At 38.0% G+C, this 9391-nt stretch overlaps 1 pseudogene; it reads right to left on the reverse strand.

Annotated features, from left to right (window-relative positions):
• Window positions 1-8415: 8415 nt before the first annotated feature.
• On the reverse strand, window positions 8416-8822 carry LOC131164635 (large ribosomal subunit protein uL14-like; annotated as a pseudogene).
• Between the last annotated feature and the right edge of the window lie 569 nt (window positions 8823-9391).

Genomic DNA, 9391 nt, shown 5'->3' on the forward strand with positions numbered 1-9391 from the left:
AAAGATTCTATAGGAACTATTAAAATACTGATGCAGATTCACCTAGTAACTTTTGATATCGCATTTCAGGTGATGGCCATAGCACCCTCGTATAGTTGCCTCCTAGGAAGGCCATTGTAACGACCTAAAAATTCATACCATTTTTTTAATATTAAAATTACTCTGATACCCTTGTATTATCTATTATAACATCACGAGCCCCAGGTTGGCACCAAGGAAATTCCTGTTCACAAAATAGCATTCCGATGTAACGGAAAACATGAAGTTATACACCCATATTTACAATACCAGAATTCAGTAATTTCTCAAACATTAATACATGCATATCTACCCAAAATCCTCCACTAGATCCCTTATAAACTGCTGATAAATACATCTCCCCAAAACCACTTACCCTTCTGACAGGGTAGTATAACTATCCCTTCTACCTCCAAGCCTAATCTACTCGTCTAGTTGGATCACCTAAAATATGTTAAATTACTAAGATCAGACAATGCTCAGTAAAATGAAATATACTATTACCAGTGTGTGGCAACTAAGTTTACATGAATATTATACTGATAAAAACCTGAAACCGAGATAGCATGTAAAATAATATACAGATAACTCACACCTATGTGACTTAAAATACAACTGTAATATCTGAGCTTTCTATTATTCATACTTCTAGTATTCTATAAATTTGTATACATATAAATAACTATGAAAACTTTCCTGGAAAACTGTCAGTCATGATTTACCCCACATGACTAGTTGTGTGGCCCGTAGGCGAGACTATACACTGGTTGGCCTACCAGTGCTAGTCTAACTGATGCAAATCATAACACAACTTTAAAGGAACTTGCCCAAGTTCCAATTAGGCTAGTTACAAGAGCATGAGCAAGGAAATTTAAAGCTGCACCCAATGGACTGATTCAAGAGGCATGGACCCAAGCAAATTCATGGAGGCCCATTGAGCATGACCCACGTGAGCAACAAAGATTCATCAACATGATTGAAGCTCTAGAAGAATCTGGCCAAGACCAAGCTTAAATTGGCATGTTTAAATGCTGTAATAATGGTGTGCTATTCAAATATGGGATTTGACTCTTTGAATTTTGTGTTATATTTGTAATCATGCAAGACAACTTGTTTGCTTGCATGGTCTTAATAAGTTGTTGAGTTGTTAAGCCTTCCTTTGACTTTTGTGTTACAATCTTGCAAGCAATCTTGGTAAGTTGTTAAGAGTTGTTAAGCCTAATTTGTAACCTTGCAACAAGTCTTAGGAAGTTATTGAGAGTTGTTGAGAGTGATATGAAGTGTTTATGCTTTGTCTCCCAGGCTATGCCTATAAAAGCATTCTTATTGTAAGAACAAAGGATCATTGAATAAAATTGTGAGAGTATTTTCTCTGCGGTTCTTTGAAGAACTATTCGAACTTATCGAGATTTCCCGTGGCATTCACCAACGACTTATCAAACGGATTTCCACCACCGTTTGTGTGTCTTCCTTATACCGAGGTTCTTGTTTCGCAATAAACAACGGGTTGAGGTCGTATATACCAAGGTTCTTGTTTGTCATAAACAACGGGTTGAGGTCTATCATTTAATTCTGAACGTAGAACGATCTTGGGTTCATTTTTTTTTTTTTTTGTCGGATCTCATTAATTTGGTGGGAATTCGCATCATTTGGTATCAGAGCACAAGTTCTAGTTCAGGTTTGCCTATCCCTTAAAACCTTTCTTTTGTTTCTTTATTCTGTGTTCTTGTAGTTTCCAAATTAGGTTCACATACCCTGGTTTAGCCGAATTTCCTCTACCCCATTCCACTCATATTTTGTTTGTTCTAGTTTATTTCAAAATCTTATTATGTTATTGTCAAAAGTCAGTTGCTGATCATAAGAAGAAGAAGAAGAAGAAAAAGAAGAAGAAAAAGAAGAAGAAGAAGAAGAAGAAGAAGAAGAAGAAGGATCATAAAAATAAAAAAATAAAAAAATAAAAAAGAGGAAAAAAAATTGATTGTTTTCAATCATTTTTTTTTTTTTAATTCCAATAAGTTTGGAAATCACCTCACCCCAAAATCAAATATTTTTTTTCCATGGAAGTTTTGCTATTTTGTGCTTTCGAAAATCTAATCAAACGTGTTCCTTGTATTCCTGCTATTTGACATTCCTTAATGAGTTCTTGGTGAATCATTGCTGGAAATTTTGAAGTATTGTTTAGTTTCAAAAGAACTGGAAGAGAATTATCGAGTGGAAAAAGGCAAGAGTGGTGAGAACATTAGAGGGTTAAAAGCCACGTATTTTTTGAGTGAAACACGAGTGTAGAGTGATTCACCTTTCTTGAGTGTAAACATGTAAGGGCGAGAATTGTGAGGTCCTTTTCTTTCTTTTTTTTCCTTTCTAACTTTGCCCTGCAGCAATCATGTCTCACAATAGTGCTAAGAGGGTTTCCGAAGATGCTACGGAATTGGCTGATCCGAAAGTGTTTATAGAGGTCATGATGAGTGAGATGAGGCGTGTGATGAGGTTGGAACTGGAGTAGGTTCATGAACGGATAGATCAAATGGAGAATACACATGAGAAGCAGCCAAAAAACGTCCCTAATGTGCGTAGAAGGGAAAGAGTTCAATCGAGGGGAGTGAGGGTTGAAAATGAAGAGCCTTACAGGGTTGGTTTTGATGAAGAAGATGATTGGGATTCTATTGTTAGTAATAGGAGACATGGAGGTCAGTTTAGAGAAGCTAGGAACCGGGAAGATAACAACTTGGATAGTATTGAGATGAAGATTCCGTCATTTCAAGGTAGATCCGACCCTGAAGCATACCTTGAGTAGGAGAAGAAGATGGATTTCGTATTTGACTACCACAACTATTTTGAAACAAAGAAGGTAAAATTAGTTATGATTGAATTTTCTGACTATGCTATTACTTGGTGGGATCAGCTTGTTATAAATAGGAGGCAAAATAAAGAACGACCAATAGAAAGATAGGAGGAGATGAAAACAGTGATGAGAAAGCGGTTTGTTCCAAGTTACTACTACCGAGAGTTGTACAAAAAACTACAAGGTCTTAGGCAGGGAAGCCGGAGCATAAAGGATTACTACAAGGAGATGGAGATTGCTATGATCCGGGCTAATGTAGAGGAAGACCCGGAAGCTACAATGGCTAGGTTTTTATTTGGATTAAACTGAGAAATCCAAGATAAGGTAGACATGCAGCATTATGTGGAGTTGGAAGATATGGTGCACATGGCCATTAAAGTGGAGCAACAACTCAAGAAGGGGGGGTGTATCTCGTGCAGCCTATAACTCTAGTTCTACCTCTTGGAAACCGAGTTATACCAAGCAGATGGACAAGTCACAAATATCCAAAGCCGAGCCCCAGTCCGCGAACACCTACCACATTCCTCAAGGTAAAACTGACACTTCTACCTCTAGGAATCATGACATTAAATGTTTTAAATGTCAAGGCAGGGGACATATAGCAAGTCAATGTCTAAACAAGCAGGTCACAGTGTTGCAAAACAATGGTGAACTTGTGACCGACAATGAAGAATCCGACAACGACGACATGCCACCAATGGAGGATGTTTTCGAGGAGGAATATTTAGCCCCTGATGCATTGACATTGGTGGCCATGAGAGCATTGAGCTTGCAAGCAAAAAGAGTTGATGAAGTGCAGCGGGAGAAAATCTTTCACACTAGGTGCTACATCAAAGGCAAGGTATGTAGTGTGATTATTAACGGTGGTAGTTGTACTAATGTTGCAAGCACAATTATGGTGGAAAAATTGGGACTACCCGTGTTGAAGCACCCTAGACCGTACAAGTTGCAATGGTTAAATGATAGTGGTGAGATAAGGGTGAACAAGTAGGTGTTAGTCACATTTTGAATTGGTAAATACAAAGATGAAGTGTTGTGTGATGTAATACCGATGCAAGCTGGACACTTATTGCTAGGGTGTCCATGGCAGTTTGATGGGCGTGTGAAGCATGATGGCTTTATGAACAAATACTCCTTTGTACTTAATCAACGATCAATCACTCTTGTACCATTGAGTCTGCAACAAGTATATGAGGATCAAGTGAAATTGCAAAAAGGGAGTGAACAAAAGAAAAGGAATGAAATTCAGAGAGAGGCTGAGAAAAATGAGAGAGAAAAAGAAAATCAAAATTCGGCCATTAAGAGAAAATCAGAGAGAAAACAAAAGAATTTCTATGCAAAAGTGAGTGAAGCGAGCAATGTTTTCAAATCAGCCGATGATTGTACTTTTGTACAAAGAGGCGTGTCTAAATACTAACGAAGTTGACCTTGCTTTGCCTAGTTCTGTTGTTTCCCTTTTGCAGGAGTATGAGGATGTCTTTCCCAAGGAAACGCCACATGGGTTACCTCCAATCCGAGGGATTGAAGATCAAATTGATTTTGTTCATGGTGCGACAATTCCAAACCGACCAGCATATAGGAGCAATCCCGAGGAGACAAAGGAGCTTCAACGGCAGGTAAGTGAGTTGTTGGAAAAAGGGCACGTGAGGGAGAGCATGAGTCCATGCGTCGTTCCGGTCTTACTTGTACCTAAGAAGGATGGGACGTGGAGAATGTGCGTTGATTGCCTAGCCATCAACAACATAACGGTAAAGTATCGTCATCCTATTCCTCGTTTAAATGATATGTTAGATGAACTGCATGGTTCTTGTGTATTTTCTAAGATTGATTTAAAGAGTGGTTATCATCATATTAGAAAAAAAGAAGGAGATGAATGGAAAACTGCCTTTAAAACAAAGTATGGTTTGTATGAATGGTTAATCATGCCTTTTGGATTGACTAATGCTCCGAGCACCCTTATGAGACTTATAAATCATGTTTTGTGTGCATTTATAGGCAGACTTGTAGTTGTCTACTTTGATGATATACTCATTTATAGCAAAAATGCGGACGATCATGTAGTACATTTGAAATCTGTTTTAGATGTCCTTAGGAAAGAAAAGTTGTTTGCTAATTTGAAGAAGTGTACTTTTTACACCGATAAGCTTGTATTTCTGGGATTTGTTGTTAGTACACAAGGTATACAGGTTGATGAAGAGAAGGTACGTGCAATCGAAGATTGACCGAGTCCCATAAGTGTAGGTAATGTTCGTAGTTTTCATGGACTTGCTAGTTTCTACCGGCGATTCGTGAAGGACTTTAGTAGCATAGCCGCACTAATTACTGAAGTGATCAAGAAGAAAGTTGGATTTAGATGGGGAGAAGAACAAGAGAAGGCGTTCCAATTAATCAAAGAGAAGCTAACCAACACCCCCTTATTGTCTTTACCTAATTTTTCAAAAACGTTTGAGGTTGAATGTGATGCTTCAGGCATTGGCATAGGCGCAGTTCTTATACAGGAAGGACGACCAGTTACTTACTTCAGCGAGAAACTAAGCGAGGCAGCCTTAAACTACCCAACTTATGATAAAGAGTTGTATGCATTGGTTCGGGCTTTAGAAACATGGCAACACTACCTATGGCCTAAGGAATTCTTGATTCACACTTATCATGAGTCCTTGAAACACTTGAAGGGACAACACAAGCTAAACAAAAGGCATGCACGTTGGGTGGAGTTCATTGAGACGTTTCCATACGTCATCCGGTATAAGCAAGGCAAGGAGAATGTGGTCGCTGATGCACTTTCTCGCAGGTACGCATTACTCTCCACACTTGATGCAAAATTGTTTGGTTTTGAGCACATTAAAAACTTATACACTGATGACCATGAATTCTGTGAAGCATACCAGGCTTGTGAGAAAACCGCTTGTGGTAAGTTCTTTAGGCTTGATGGATTCCTATTTCGAGAGAATAAGTTATGCGTACCAAATTGTTCCTTGACGGAGTTGTTAATGCAAGAATCTCATGGTGGGGGATTAATGGGACATTTTGGAGTTGCAAAGACTTTAGCTGTTTTGCAAGAACCCTTCTATTGGCCTCACATGAAAAGAGATGTTGAGAGAATTTGTGGTAGATGTGTCACATGTAGGCATGCCAAATCCAGAGTGAGGTCCAACGGTTTGTATACCCCTTTACCAATTCCTAGTGAACCTTGGATTGATATTTTCATGGACTTTGTGTTAGGATTTCCTAGGACTAAACGTGGGAGACATTCAATTTTTGTGGCTGTGGATAGATTTTCTAAGATGGCACACTTTATTCCATGTCACAAAATGGATGATGCCTCGCATGTTGCTTATTTGTTCTTTAGAGAGATTGTGAGATTACATGGCATGCCTCGAACAATTGTTTCCAATAGAGATGCTAAGTTTTTGAGCTATTTTTGGAAGACTTTGTGGTGTAAGCTAGGTACTAAGCTATTGTTTTCTACTACTTGTCATCCACAAACTGATGGTCAAACTGAAGTAGTAAACAAGACTTTGTCTACTTTATTGAGGGCAATCATTAAAAAGAACATCAAAACATGGGAAGAATGTTTACCACATGTTGAGTTTGCTTATAACACATCTGTTCATTCTGCTACTAAATTTTCACCATTAGAAATTGTGTATAGATTTAATCCTTTAACTACATTGGATTTATCTCCTTTACCTTTGACTGAGCATGTTAATTTAGATGGCAAAAAGAAAGCTTACTTTGTCAAGCAAATTCATGAAAAAGCATGACTCAACATTGAGCAAAGAACGGGGCAGTATGCAAAACAAGTCAACAAGGGGCGTCACAAGCTGTTTTTTGAACCCAAAGATTGGGTTTGGTTGCATGTGAGAAAATAGAGATTTCCATAGTAAAGACGTTCCAAATTGCTTCCAAGAGGAGATGGACCTTTCCAAGTCCTAGAGCTCATCAATGACAACGCTTACAAGCTAGATTTACCTGGTGAGTACAATGTAAGTGCCACTTTTAATGATACTTATTTGAGTCCTTTTGATGTAGATGATGATTTGAGGGCAAATCCTTTTCAAGAGGAGGGGAATGATGCAAATCATAACACAACTTCAAAGGAACTTGTCCAAGTGCCAATTGGGCCAGTTACGAGAGCACGAGCAAGGAAATTTAAAGGTGCACTCAACGGACGGATTCAAGAAGCACGAACTCAAGCAAATTCGTGGAGGCCCATTAAGCATGACCCATGTGAGCAACAAAGATTCATTAACATGATTGAAACTCTAGAAGAATCTGGCCAAGGCCAAGCTTAAATTAGCATGTTTAAATGTTGTAATAATGGTGTGCTATTCAAATATGAGATTTGACTCTTTGACTTTTGCGTTATATTTGTAATCATGCAAGACAACTTGTTTGCTTGCATGGTCCTAGTAAGTTGTTGAGTTTTTAACCCTACCTTTGACTTTTGTGTTATAATCTTGCAAGAAGTCTTAGTAAGTTATTGAGAGTTGTTAAGCCTAATTTGTAATCTTACAAGAAGTCTTAGGAAGTTGTTGAGAGTTGTTGAAAGTGGTTTGAAGTGTTTAATGCTTTGTCTCCTAGGCTATGCCTATAAAAGCATTCTTATTGTAAGAACAAAGGATCATTGAAAAAAATTGTGAGAGTATTTTCTCTACGATTTTTTGAAGAACTATTCGAACTTATTGGGATTTCCCGTGGCATTCACCAACGACTTATCAAACGAATTTCCATCACCGTTTGTGGCATCTTCGTTATGCCGAGGTTCTTGTTTCGCAATAAACAACGGGTTGAGGTCGTATATACCAAGGTTCTTGTTTGTCGTAAATAACAGGTCGAGGTCTATCATTCAATTCTGAACGTAGAACGATCTTGGGTTCCTTTTTTTTGTTGTCGGATCTCGTTAATTTGGTGAGAATTCGCATCACTAACTATACGCATAAACATGTTTGTAGCACAAAAAGCCTGCTCCACCTGGTCTGGATGCTAGGGAGCACTCTACACTACCAATGGCACAATTGGCTGATCCATACTCTATCTGAGACGTATGGTTGCACTCTGAACTGAAATAGCTACGGTACTGTGCTTTGATAACTGATTTGATTCATTAGGGTTTGATACTGTATAATACTATTATATATATATTATTGTTTCATCATGATTCTGTATAACCATAACTAGGGGTGAGCATAATTTGGGGAAACCTGAATTAACAGATTTAACCTACCGAAATTGGTCAGTTCGGTTCGGGTAAAAAAATAGGTTCGGTCGGTTCGGTTAAGCTTCACCAAAATTCGGTGAATCGGTTTTCAATTCGGTGAATAGGAAATATAAATTCGGTTAACCGATTAACCGATTTTTTTGTTTACAACAATTTTTAAATATTTCAAATGGTTCCAAAAGTCTAATCGCAACCATGATCAAAGAAAATAAAATCAAGACCAACACACTCAGACAGAAGTCGAAGCCTGCCATATCCAAATACCTGAACATGTTACCCTGAAATTCTCATCAATGGTGACCTATAATTTATATGTGCATACCGTACTTACTACCCTTAGACAATTGCATTGGCGGCACTAGCAATCCTTCCCCATAAATCAGCACACTCCTTACCAATTGGACCAGTTATGGCAGAACCTTTCATTTCTTCTTTAGGATTCACGATAACACCCGCATTATCTTCAAAGTACATGTAGATGCCATCCTTCTGGCGAACACTGACTGCGGGCATGACCTTCTTGCGGAGATCAAGCTTCCATTTCTTCACAGTAGCCATCACCATGTCCCAAACACACGCCGAAGGCAACCGATTCAATCGGCCCTTGATCCCCTTCACCAAAATAATGTAGAGATTTTTAGTGCCAATGTTGTCCGCATGGTTCACAGTCGTTGTGACTGGCAGACCTAGCGACATTCTGAACTTGTTTCCAGCTGACCCTCCATGACCTCACTTCGACATTGTGGCCTGCAGGAAAAACACAGACAACGAATTAGGTTTTTTGAAAATTTAAAATATAAATTAATATATGTTAAATAATTAAGTTTCACCAAAATTCTATTTTTAATAATTAGTTTTAAATAATTTCGGTTAAATTCGGTTAACCGAATTACCCGAACAGGTAATTCGGTCGGGTGAGGTTCGGTTAATAGTCCTTATTCGGTCGGTTCAGTTAATGGAAATGATTAACCGAAATTTTTGGTTAATTCGGTTAATTAACTGAATTTCACCGAACCGACCGTTTGTTCACCCCTAACCATAACACTATAAAACTGATCTGAATAAACTGTATTATTTGAGCTAAAAAATTTGTAATATCTAATCTATATGATATGTAATATCTGAACTGAATAAACTGTAATATCTGAGTGTTATGGTTTTGTAATCATGGTATTTTGTAAATACTGTAAAATATCTATCTGTGTATATACTGTAAATCATAATTCTATAAATATAGTAAAACATATTTCTATGCATAAATACTGTAGATCACGATACTCTAAAAACTGTATAGATACTATACTGAACAA

Source organism: Malania oleifera, chromosome 9 (genome assembly GCF_029873635.1).
Source record: "Malania oleifera isolate guangnan ecotype guangnan chromosome 9, ASM2987363v1, whole genome shotgun sequence".
Lineage (NCBI taxonomy): Eukaryota > Viridiplantae > Streptophyta > Magnoliopsida > Santalales > Ximeniaceae > Malania > Malania oleifera.